We start from the raw sequence: 12,500 nt of genomic DNA on the forward strand, positions 1-12,500 counted from the left end.
TCGTGCGCACGGCCTCCCGGATGTGCCGGGCGGGTGCGCGAGCTCGCCGGCCGCTGGAAGTCGAATGAGGCGCCGCGACCACCTCCGCGGTGCTTATAAACAGCCGATCCGCTCGGCGGGGGCTATTTTCGGCCACTTGGCTCGTGCGCACGGCCTCCCGGATGTGCCGGGCGGGTGCGCGAGCTCGCCGGCCGCTGGAAGTCGAATGAGGCGCCGCGACCACCTCCGCGGTGCTTATAAACAGCCGATCCGCTCGGCGGGGGCTATTTTCGGCCACTTGGCTCGTGCGCACGGCCTCCCGGATGTGCCGGGCGGGTGCGCGAGCTCGCCGGCCGCTGGAAGTCGAATGAGGCGCCGCGACCACCTCCGCGGTGCTTATAAACAGCCGATCCGCTCGGCGGGGGCTATTTTCGGCCACTTGGCTCGTGCGCACGGCCTCCCGGATGTGCCGGGCGGGTGCGCGAGCTCGCCGGCGGCTGGAAGTCCAATGAGGCGCCGCGATCTCCTCCGCGGTGCTTATAAAGTGCCGATCCGCTCGGCTTGGAGCTATTTCCGGCCTCCCGTTGGTGCCGGGCGGCGTGCGCGAGCTCGCCGGCCGCGATCTCCTCCGCGGTGCTTATAAACAGCAGCATGCGCACGGCCTCCCAGAATTTGAACACATTTCGTCAATAAATTTCGCTTATTGAATTTTGAAGTTTAATATAATGCAACAATTGAGCTCGACTTATACAAAGGATATATCATAAAATCGTAAATTTCCGTCGAATTTTAGGGGGTCGACTTATACACCGAGTCGACCTGTACACCGGCAAATACGGTAAATACGATTAAATAAAATGATACGACTGGCATAAAAACAAATATAAACCACATAAAAATAAAAGTCACCATTACGTTGAATTATTGGGAGCACCGAGCTTGTTTCTCAGAAACGAGCCGGTCCCATCCAGGCGTAATCGGAGACAATGAAACCCGAAGTGGTTAAGGTTTGTCTTTTAATGCAGGATGCTTGGTCTCCATGTGCCGAAGCAGTTTTGAAGGCTTCATTGGCTTGCTCGCTAGTTTCAGGGGCGATTGTGTCTATAAAATGCAAAATGTTGGGTCACCTCACGGCTTACGGCCATACTACCCTGAGAACGCCTGATCTCGTCTTATCTCGGAAGCTAAGCAGGGTCGGGCCTGGTTAGTACTTGGATGGGAGACTGAATGGGAATACCAGGTGCTGTAAGCTTTTTCTTTTTCTTATGTGCACTTCAAGCTCTTTTTTTTTTTTTTTTTTTTTTCTTATGTGCACTTCAATCGTTTAAGCCAAGACCTTTTTACAACACCCATCACGAATGGCATTCGGAAACTGCAAGCCTAGTTTGAACTCCGACACTGAAACTACAACACGAGTTCAAAACCTCTATGTACAGTGAATAAAGAGCATGGCTCCCTGTGAACTCAAAGCAGCAGTCTTTACTTGTAAAAGAACCCAGCACAACACATTGCGCTTCCATGTAGTGTTTTTACCTTTTTCATGACATTTATTTTGATACAGCCAAATGCAGGTTTTGTGCACTTCACTTTTCCGTTGGGCATTCGCGTAGAACCCTATTCCAGTTACGGCCAGATTCTTTTAGACTAGTGGTCCCCAACCTTTCTTGCGCCACGGACCGGCTACGCGTCAGAAATATTTTTGCGGACCTGCCTTTATATATATAAATAAACAATAAATCAATATAAATAAATACTACATTTATAATAAGTATATATACCGTATTTGCCGGTGTATTGGTCGACCTTTTTCGATCCAAAATCGACCGAAAAAAATCGACCTCGACTTATACACCGAGTCATAAAATTTAACTTCGTATTCATCGCTTCAAATGTGATGGTAACCAAGGCCGTTTCTCATGCATCTCATTGTGCGTTGCATTTAGAAAATTTGAACCGGGCGGCGTGCGCGAGTGCGCGGCCCGCTGGAAGTCGAATGAGGCGCCGCGACCACCTCCGCGGTGCTTATAAACAGCCGATCCGCTCGGCGGGGGCTATTTTCGGCCACTTGGCTCGTGCGCACGGCCTCCCGGATGTGCCGGGCGGGTGCGCGAGCTCGCCGGCCGCTGGAAGTCGAATGAGGCGCCGCGACCACCTCCGCGGTGCTTATAAACAGCCGATCCGCTCGGCGGGGGCTATTTTCGGCCACTTGGCTCGTGCGCACGGCCTCCCGGATGTGCCGGGCGGGTGCGCGAGCTCGCCGGCCGCTGGAAGTCGAATGAGGCGCCGCGACCACCTCCGCGGTGCTTATAAACAGCCGATCCGCTCGGCGGGGGCTATTTTCGGCCACTTGGCTCGTGCGCACGGCCTCCCGGATGTGCCGGGCGGGTGCGCGAGCTCGCCGGCCGCTGGAAGTCGAATGAGGCGCCGCGACCACCTCCGCGGTGCTTATAAACAGCCGATCCGCTCGGCGGGGGCTATTTTCGGCCACTTGGCTCGTGCGCACGGCCTCCCGGATGTGCCGGGCGGGTGCGCGAGCTCGCCGGCCGCTGGAAGTCGAATGAGGCGCCGCGACCACCTCCGCGGTGCTTATAAACAGCCGATCCGCTCGGCGGGGGCTATTTTCGGCCACTTGGCTCGTGCGCACGGCCTCCCGGATGTGCCGGGCGGGTGCGCGAGCTCGCCGGCCGCTGGAAGTCGAATGGGGCGCCGCGACCACCTCCGCGGTGCTTATAAACAGCCGATCCGCTCGGCGGGGGCTATTTTCGGCCACTTGGCTCGTGCGCACGGCCTCCCGGATGTGCCGGGCGGGTGCGCGAGCTCGCCGGCCGCTGGAAGTCGAATGAGGCGCCGCGACCACCTCCGCGGTGCTTATAAACAGCCGATCCGCTCGGCGGGGGCTATTTTCGGCCACTTGGCTCGTGCGCACGGCCTCCCGGATGTGCCGGGCGGGTGCGCGAGCTCGCCGGCCGCTGGAAGTCGAATGAGGCGCCGCGACCACCTCCGCGGTGCTTATAAACAGCCGATCCGCTCGGCGGGGGCTATTTTCGGCCACTTGGCTCGTGCGCACGGCCTCCCGGATGTGCCGGGCGGGTGCGCGAGCTCGCCGGCCGCTGGAAGTCGAATGAGGCGCCGCGACCACCTCCGCGGTGCTTATAAACAGCCGATCCGCTCGGCGGGGGCTATTTTCGGCCACTTGGCTCGTGCGCACGGCCTCCCGGATGTGCCGGGCGGGTGCGCGAGCTCGCCGGCCGCTGGAAGTCGAATGAGGCGCCGCAACCACCTCCGCGGTGCTTATAAACAGCCGATCCGCTCGGCGGGGGCTATTTTCGGCCACTTGGCTCGTGCGCACGGCCTCCCGGATGTGCCGGGCGGGTGCGCGAGCTCGCCGGCCGTTGGAAGTCGAATGAGGCGCCGCGACCACCTCCGCGGTGCTTATAAACAGCCGATCCGCTCGGCGGGGGCTATTTTCGGCCACTTGGCTCGTGCGCACGGCCTCTCGGATGTGCCGGGCGGGTGCGCGAGCTCGCCGGCCACTGGAAGTCGAATGAGGCGCCGCGACCACCTCCGCGGTGCTTATAAACAACCGATCCGCTCGGCGGGGGCTATTTTCGGCCACTTGGCTCGTGCGCACGGCCTCCCGGATGTGCCGGGCGGGTGCGCGAGCTCGCCGGCCGCTGGAAGTCGAATGAGGCGCCGCGACCACCTCCGCGGTGCTTATAAACAGCCGATCCGCTCGGCGGGGGCTATTTTCGGCCACTTGGCTCGTGCGCACGGCCTCCCGGATGTGCCGGGCGGGTGCGCGAGCTCGCCGGCCGCTGGAAGTCGAATGAGGCGCCCGACCACCTCCGCGGTGCTTATAAACAGCCGATCCGCTCGGCGGGGGCTATTTTCGGCCACTTGGCTCGTGCGCACGGCCTCCCGGATGTGCCGGGCGGGTGCGCGAGCTCGCCGGCCGCTGGAAGTCGAATGAGGCGCCGCGACCACCTCCGCGGTGCTTATAAACAGCCGATCCGCTCGGCGGGGGCTATTTTCGGCCACTTGGCTCGTGCGCACGGCCTCCCGGATGTGCCGGGCGGGTGCGCGAGCTCGCCGGCCGCTGGAAGTCGAATGAGGCGCCGCGACCACCTCCGCGGTGCTTATAAACAGCCGATCCGCTCGGCGAGGGCTATTTTCGGCCACTTGGCTCGTGCGCACGGCCTCCCGGATGTGCCGGGCGGGTGCGCGAGCTCGCCGGCCGCTGGAAGTCGAATGAGGCGCCGCGGCCACCTCCGCGGTGCTTATAAACAGCCGATCCGCTCGGCGGGGGCTATTTTCGGCCACTTGGCTCGTGCGCACGGCCTCCCGGATGTGCCGGGCGGGTGCGCGGGCTCGCCGGCCGCTGGAAGTCGAATGAGGCGCCGCGACCACCTCCGCGGTGCTTATAAACAGCCGATCCGCTCGGCGGGGGCTATTTTCGGCCACTTGGCTCGTGCGCACGGCCTCCCGGATGTGCCGGGCGGGTGCGCGAGCTCGCCGGCCGCTGGAAGTCGAATGAGGCGCCGCGACCACCTCCGCGGTGCTTATAAACAGCCGATCTGCTCGGCGGGGGCTATTTTCGGCCACTTGGCTCGTGCGCACGGCCTCCCGGATGTGCCGGGCGGGTGCGCGGGCTCGCCGGCCGCTGGAAGTCGAATGAGGCGCCGCGACCTCCTCCGCGGTGCTTATAAACAGCCGATCCGCTCGGCGGGGGCTATTTTCGGCCACTTGGCTCGTGCGCACGGCCTCCCGGATGTGCCGGGCGGGTGCGCGAGCTCGCCGGCCGCTGGAAGTCGAATGAGGCGCCGCGACCACCTCCGCGGTGCTTATAAACAGCCGATCCGCTCGGCGGGGGCTATTTTCGGACACTTGGCTCGTGCGCACGGCCTCCCGGATGTGCCGGGCGGGTGCGCGAGCTCGCCGGCCGCTGGAAGTCGAATGAGGCGCCGCAACCACCTCCGCGGTGCTTATAAACAGCCGATCCGCTCGGCGGGGGCTATTTTCGGCCACTTGGCTCGTGCGCACGGCCTCCCGGATGTGCCGGGCGGGTGCGCGAGCTCGCCGGCCGTTGGAAGTCGAATGAGGCGCCGCGACCACCTCCGCGGTGCTTATAAACAGCCGATCCGCTCGGCGGGGGCTATTTTCGGCCACTTGGCTCGTGCGCACGGCCTCTCGGATGTGCCGGGCGGGTGCGCGAGCTCGCCGGCCACTGGAAGTCGAATGAGGCGCCGCGACCACCTCCGCGGTGCTTATAAACAACCGATCCGCTCGGCGGGGGCTATTTTCGGCCACTTGGCTCGTGCGCACGGCCTCCCGGATGTGCCGGGCGGGTGCGCGAGCTCGCCGGCCGCTGGAAGTCGAATGAGGCGCCGCGACCACCTCCGCGGTGCTTATAAACAGCCGATCCGCTCGGCGGGGGCTATTTTCGGCCACTTGGCTCGTGCGCACGGCCTCCCGGATGTGCCGGGCGGGTGCGCGAGCTCGCCGGCCGCTGGAAGTCGAATGAGGCGCCCGACCACCTCCGCGGTGCTTATAAACAGCCGATCCGCTCGGCGGGGGCTATTTTCGGCCACTTGGCTCGTGCGCACGGCCTCCCGGATGTGCCGGGCGGGTGCGCGAGCTCGCCAGCCGCTGGAAGTCGAATGAGGCGCCGCGACCACCTCCGCGGTGCTTATAAACAGCCGATCCGCTCGGCGGGGGCTATTTTCGGCCACTTGGCTCGTGCGCACGGCCTCCCGGATGTGCCGGGCGGGTGCGCGAGCTCGCCGGCCGCTGGAAGTCGAATGAGGCGCCGCGACCACCTCCGCGGTGCTTATAAACAGCCGATCCGCTCGGCGGGGGCTATTTTCGGCCACTTGGCTCGTGCGCACGGCCTCCCGGATGTGCCGGGCGGGTGCGCGAGCTCGCCGGCCGCTGGAAGTCGAATGAGGCGCCGCGACCACCTCCGCGGTGCTTATAAACAGCCGATCCGCTCGGCGGGGGCTATTTTCGGCCACTTGGCTCGTGCGCACGGCCTCCCGGATGTGCCGGGCGGGTGCGCGAGCTCGCCGGCCGCTGTAAGTCGAATGAGGCGCCGCGACCACCTCCGCGGTGCTTATAAACAGCCGATCCGCTCGGCGGGGGCTATTTTCGGCCACTTGGCTCGTGCGCACGGCCTCCCGGATGTGCCGGGCGGGTGCGCGAGCTCGCCGGCCGCTGGAAGTCGAATGAGGCGCCGCGACCACCTCCGCGGTGCTTATAAACAGCCGATCCGCTCGGCGGGGGCTATTTTCGGCCACTTGGCTCGTGCGCACGGCCTCCCGGATGTGCCGGGCGGGTGCGCGAGCTCGCCGGCCGCTGGAAGTCCAATGAGGCGCCGCGATCTCCTCCGCGGTGCTTATAAAGTGCCGATCCGCTCGGCTTGGAGCTATTTCCGGCCTCCCGTTGGTGCCGGGCGGCGTGCGCGAGCTCGCCGGCCGCGATCTCCTCCGCGGTGCTTATAAACAGCAGCATGCGCACGGCCTCCCAGAATTTGAACACATTTCGTCAATAAATTTCGCATATTGAATTTTGAAGTTTAATATAATGCAACAATTGAGCTCGACTTATACAAAGGATATATCATAAAATCGTAAATTTCCGTCGAATTTTAGGGGGTCGACTTATACACCGAGTCGACCTGTACACCGGCAAATACGGTAAATACGATTAAATAAAATGATACGACTGGCATAAAAACAAATATAAACCACATAAAAATAAAAGTCACCATTACGTTGAATTATTGGGAGCACCGAGCTTGTTTCGCAGAAACGAGCCGGTCCCATCCAGGCGTAATCGGAGACAATGAAACCCGAAGTGGTTAAGGTTTGTCTTTTAATGCAGGATGCTTGGTCTCCATGTGCCGAAGCAGTTTTGAAGGCTTCATTGGCTCGCTCGCTAGTTTCAGGGGCGATTGTGTCTATAAAATGCAAAATGTTGGGTCACCTCACGGCTTACGGCCATACTACCCTGAGAACGCCCGATCTCGTCCGATCTCGGAAGCTAAGCAGGGTCGGGCCTGGTTAGTACTTGTATGGGAGACCGCCTGGGAATACCAGGTGCTGTAAGCTTTTTCTTTTTCTTATGTGCACTTCAATCGTTTAAGAAGCTATTTTTTACAACACCCATCACGAATGGCATCCGGAAACAGCAAGCCTAATTTAAACTCCGACATTGAAACTATAACACGAGTTTGAAAGCTATATTATGTGGTGACATCCACAGCATTGTAGTTAAATTTTTTACCGCTAGAGAGCAGACTATGTACAGTGAGCATGGCTCCCTGTGAACTCAAAGCAGCAGGCTTGACTTGTAAAAGAACCCAACACAACACTTCCATGAAGTAATTGTACTAAGTTCATTTTGTTTTTCCTTATTTAATCACTTCACTGGTTTCTTTTATATCAAACAAATTGTTTTAGGTTATTCACCTGACATGTTGATCCATCAGCTGATAAAGACGCGTCACCATCACATCTGTGACACTCTGATGAAGGCGGAAGAAACCGCCGAAACATGTCAGGTGAATAACCTAAAACAATTTGTTTGATATAAAAGAAACCAGTGAAGTGACTTCCATGAAGTGTTTTTAAACTTTTCAAGGCATTTATTTTGATTCAGCAAAATGCAGGTCGCAACGGCAAATTCGTGCTACCGCATAAAAAGCTGTCAATAACTTTTCATGATAGCCATGTTTCCAGAAAACACCAAAAGCCTTGGAAGAAAGCCTGTTTCGGCCCTGGTTGTAAAAAAAACAAAAAAAAAAAACAAAAGGGAAGGGTGACCGTCCGGGAATACCAGGTGCTGAAAGCCTTTTTTTTTTTTTTTTTCCCACGTCAATTGTGAAAGGAAACTTTTACCACAGCCATCAAGTCCCGCCGCTGCTTGGCATGGTTTCAGGGGCGATTGTGTCTATAAAATGAAAAATTCTGAGCGGTTTCACGGCTTACGGCAATACTACCCTGAGAGCGCCCGCTCTCGTCCGATCTCGGAGGCTAAGCAGGGTCGGGCCTGGTTAGTACTTGGATGGGAGACCGCCTGGGAATACCAGTTACCGTAAGCTTTTTTTTTTTTTTTTTTTTTCTTATGTGCACTTCAATCGTTTAAGCCAAGAACTTTTTACAGCACCCATCACGAATGGCATTCGGAAACTGCAAGCCTAGTTTGAACTCCGACACTGAAACTACAACACGAGTTTAAAACCTACATTGTGTGGCGACAGCCATAGCATTGCAGTTCACGTTTTTACCGCTAGAGGACAGACTATGTACAGTGAATAAAGAGCATGGCTCCCTGTGAACTCAAAGCAGCAGTCTTTACTTGTAAAAGAACCCAGCACAACACATTGCGCTTCCATGTAGTGTTTTTACCTTTTTCATGACATTTATTTTGATACAGCCAAATGCAGGTTTTGTGCACTTCACTTTTCCGTTGGGCATTCGCGTAGAACCCTATTCCAGTTACGGCCAGATTCTTTTAGACTAGTGGTCCCCAAACTTTCTTGCGCCACGGACCGGCTACGCGTCAGAAATATTTTTGCGGACCTGCCTTTATATATATAAATAAACAATAAATCTATATAAGTAAATACTACATTTATAATAAATATATATAAATAGGATTAAATAAAATGATACGACTGGCATAAAAACAAATATAAACCACATAAAAATAAAAGTCACCATTACGTTGAATTATTGGGAGCACCGAGCTTGTTTCTCAGAAACGAGCCGGTCCCATCCAGGCGTAATCGGAGACAATGAAACCCGAAGTGGTTAAGGTTTGTCTTTTAATGCAGGATGCTTGGTCTCCATGTGCCGAAGCAGTTTTGAAGGCTTCATTGGCTTGCTCGCTAGTTTCAGGGGCGATTGTGTCTATAAAATGCAAAATGTTGGGATCACCTCACGGCTTATGGCCATACTACCCTGAGAACGCCTGATCTCGCCTTATCTCGGAAGCTAAGCAGGGTCGGGCCTGGTTAGTACTTGGATGGGAGACTGCCTGGGAATACCAGGTGCTGTAAGCTTTTTCTTTTTCTTATGTGCACTTCAAGCTCTTTTTTTTTTTTTTTTTTTTCTTATGTGCACTTCAATCGTTTAAGCCAAGACCTTTTTACAACACCCATCACGAATGGCATTCGGAAACTGCAAGCCTAGTTTGAACTCCGACACTGAAACTACAACACGAGTTCAAAACCTCTATGTACAGTGAATAAAGAGCATGGCTCCCTGTGAACTCAAAGCAGCAGTCTTTACTTGTAAAAGAACCCAGCACAACACATTGCGCTTCCATGTAGTGTTTTTACCTTTTTCATGACATTTATTTTGATACAGCCAAATGCAGGTTTTGTGCACTTCACTTTTCCGTTGGGCATTCGCGTAGAACCCTATTCCAGTTACGGCCAGATTCTTTTAGACTAGTGGTCCCCAACCTTTCTTGCGCCACGGACCGGCTACGCGTCAGAAATATTTTTGCGGACCTGCCTTTATATATATAAATAAACAATAAATCAATATAAATAAATACTACATTTATAATAAGTATATATACCGTATTTGCCGGTGTATTGGTCGACCTTTTTCGATCCAAAATCGACCGAAAAAAATCGACCTCGACTTATACACCGAGTCATAAAATTTAACTTCGTATTCATCGCTTCAAATGTGATGGTAACCAAGGCCGTTTCTCATGCATCTCATTGTGCGTTGCATTTAGAAAATTTGAACCGGGCGGCGTGCGCTAGTGCGCGGCCCGCTGGAAGTCGAATGAGGCGCCGCGACCACCTCCGCGGTGCTTATAAACAGCCGATCCGCTCGGCGGGGGCTATTTTCGGCCACTTGGCTCGTGCGCACGGCCTCCCGGATGTGCCGGGCGGGTGCGCGAGCTCGCCGGCCGCTGGAAGTCGAATGAGGCGCCGCGACCACCTCCGCGGTGCTTATAAACAGCCGATCCGCTCGGCGGGGGCTATTTTCGGCCACTTGGCTCGTGCGCACGGCCTCCCGGATGTGCCGGGCGGGTGCGCGAGCTCGCCGGCCGCTGGAAGTCGAATGAGGCGCCGCGACCACCTCCGCGGTGCTTATAAACAGCCGATCCGCTCGGCGGGGGCTATTTTCGGCCACTTGGCTCGTGCGCACGGCCTCCCGGATGTGCCGGGCGGGTGCGCGAGCTCGCCGGCCGCTGTAAGTCGAATGAGGCGCCGCGACCACCTCCGCGGTGCTTATAAACAGCCGATCCGCTCGGCGGGGGCTATTTTCGGCCACTTGGCTCGTGCGCACGGCCTCCCGGATGTGCCGGGCGGGTGCGCGAGCTCGCCGGCCGCTGGAAGTCGAATGAGGCGCCGCGACCACCTCCGCGGTGCTTATAAACAGCCGATCCGCTCGGCGGGGGCTATTTTCGGCCACTTGGCTCGTGCGCACGGCCTCCCGGATGTGCCGGGCGGGTGCGCGAGCTTGCCGCCCGCCGGAAGTCGAATGAGGCGCCGCGACCACCTCCGCGGTGCTTATAAACAGCCGATCCGCTCGGCGGGGGCTATTTTCGGCCACTTGGCTCGTGCGCACGGCCTCCCGGATGTGCCGGGCGGGTGCGCGAGCTCGCCGGCCGCTGGAAGTCGAATGAGGCGCCGCGACCACCTCCGCGGTGCTTATAAACAGCCGATCCGCTCGGCGGGGGCTATTTTTGGCCACTTGGCTCGTGCGCACGGCCTCCCGGAGTTGCCGGGCGGGTGCGCGAGCTCGCCGGCCGCTGGAAGTCGAATGAGGCGCCGCGACCACCTCCGCGGTTCTTACAAACAGCCGATCCGCTCGGCGGGGGCTATTTTCGTCCACTTGGCTCGTGCGCACGGCCTCCCGGATGTGCCGGGCGGGTGCGCGAGCTCGCCGGCCGCTGGAAGTCGAATGAGGCGCCGCGACCACCTCCGCGGTGCTTATAAACAGCCGATCCGCTCGGCGGGGGCTATTTTCGGCCACTTGGCTCGTGCGCACGGCCTCCCGGATGTGCCGGGCGGGTGCGCGAGCTCGCCGGCCGCTGGAAGTCGAATGAGGCGCCGCGACCACCTCCGCGGTGCTTATAAACAGCCGATCCGCTCGGCGGGGGCTATTTTCGGCCACTTGGCTCGTGCGCACGGCCTCCCGGATGTGCCGGGCGGGTGCGCGAGCTCGCCGGCCGCTGGAAGTCGAATGAGGCGCCGCGACCACCTCCGCGGTGCTTATAAACAGCCGATCCGCTCGGCGGGGGCTATTTTCGGCCACTTGGCTCGTGCGCACGGCCTCCCGGATGTGCCGGGCGGGTGCGCGAGCTCGCCGGCCGCTGTAAGTCGAATGAGGCGCCGCGACCACCTCCGCGGTGCTTATAAACAGCCGATCCGCTCGGCGGGGGCTATTTTCGGCCACTTGGCTCGTGCGCACGGCCTCCCGGATGTGCCGGGCGGGTGCGCGAGCTCGCCGGCCGCTGGAAGTCGAATGAGGCGCCGCGACCACCTCCGCGGTGCTTATAAACAGCCGATCCGCTCGGCGGGGGCTATTTTCGGCCACTTGGCTCGTGCGCACGGCCTCCCGGATGTGCCGGGCGGGTGCGCGAGCTTGCCGCCCGCCGGAAGTCGAATGAGGCGCCGCGACCACCTCCGCGGTGCTTATAAACAGCCGATCCGCTCGGCGGGGGCTATTTTCGGCCACTTGGCTCGTGCGCACGGCCTCCCGGATGTGCCGGGCGGGTGCGCGAGCTCGCCGGCCGCTGGAAGTCGAATGAGGCGCCGCGACCACCTCCGCGGTGCTTATAAACAGCCGATCCGCTCGGCGGGGGCTATTTTTGGCCACTTGGCTCGTGCGCACGGCCTCCCGGAGTTGCCGGGCGGGTGCGCGAGCTCGCCGGCCGCTGGAAGTCGAATGAGGCGCCGCGACCACCTCCGCGGTTCTTACAAACAGCCGATCCGCTCGGCGGGGGCTATTTTCGTCCACTTGGCTCGTGCGCACGGCCTCCCGGATGTGCCGGGCGGGTGCGCGAGCTCGCCGGCCGCTGGAAGTCGAATGAGGCGCCGCGACCACCTCCGCGGTGCTTATAAACAGCCGATCCGCTCGGCGGGGGCTATTTTCGGCCACTTGGCTCGTGCGCACGGCCTCCCGGATGTGCCGGGCGGGTGCGCGAGCTCGCCGGCCGCTGGAAGTCGAATGAGGCGCCGCGACCACCTCCGCGGTGCTTATAAACAGCCGATCCGCTCGGCGGGGGCTATTTTCGGCCACTTGGCTCGTGCGCACGGCCTCCCGGATGTGCCGGGCGGGTGCGCGAGCTCGCCGGCCGCTGGAAGTCGAATGAGGCGCCGCGACCACCTCCGCGGTGCTTATAAACAGCCGATCCGCTCGGCGGGGGCTATTTTCGGCCACTTGCCTCGTGCGCACGGCCTCCCGGATGTGCCGGGCGGGTGCGCGGGCTCGCCGGCCGCTGGAAGTCGAATGAGGCGCCGCGACCACCTCCGCGGTGCTTATAAACAGCCG

At 59.3% G+C, this 12,500-nt stretch overlaps 1 non-coding gene and 3 pseudogenes across 1 annotated transcript; all 4 read left to right on the forward strand.

Annotated features, from left to right (window-relative positions):
* The first annotated feature begins 1,112 nt into the window (after positions 1 to 1,112).
* LOC125976361 (5S ribosomal RNA) lies at positions 1,113 to 1,231 on the forward strand (annotated as a pseudogene).
* Positions 1,232 to 6,966: 5,735 nt separating this feature from the next.
* Positions 6,967 to 7,085, forward strand: LOC125976502 (5S ribosomal RNA). Its single transcript, XR_007484382.1, has one exon. It is a non-coding gene; the product is annotated as a 5S ribosomal RNA (ribosomal RNA).
* Positions 7,086 to 7,958: 873 nt separating this feature from the next.
* LOC125976371 (5S ribosomal RNA) lies at positions 7,959 to 8,077 on the forward strand (annotated as a pseudogene).
* Positions 8,078 to 8,921: 844 nt separating this feature from the next.
* LOC125976380 (5S ribosomal RNA) lies at positions 8,922 to 9,040 on the forward strand (annotated as a pseudogene).
* The last annotated feature ends 3,460 nt before the right edge of the window (positions 9,041 to 12,500 follow it).

This window comes from Syngnathus scovelli, chromosome 10, assembly GCF_024217435.2.
Source record: "Syngnathus scovelli strain Florida chromosome 10, RoL_Ssco_1.2, whole genome shotgun sequence".
Taxonomy (NCBI): domain Eukaryota; kingdom Metazoa; phylum Chordata; class Actinopteri; order Syngnathiformes; family Syngnathidae; genus Syngnathus; species Syngnathus scovelli.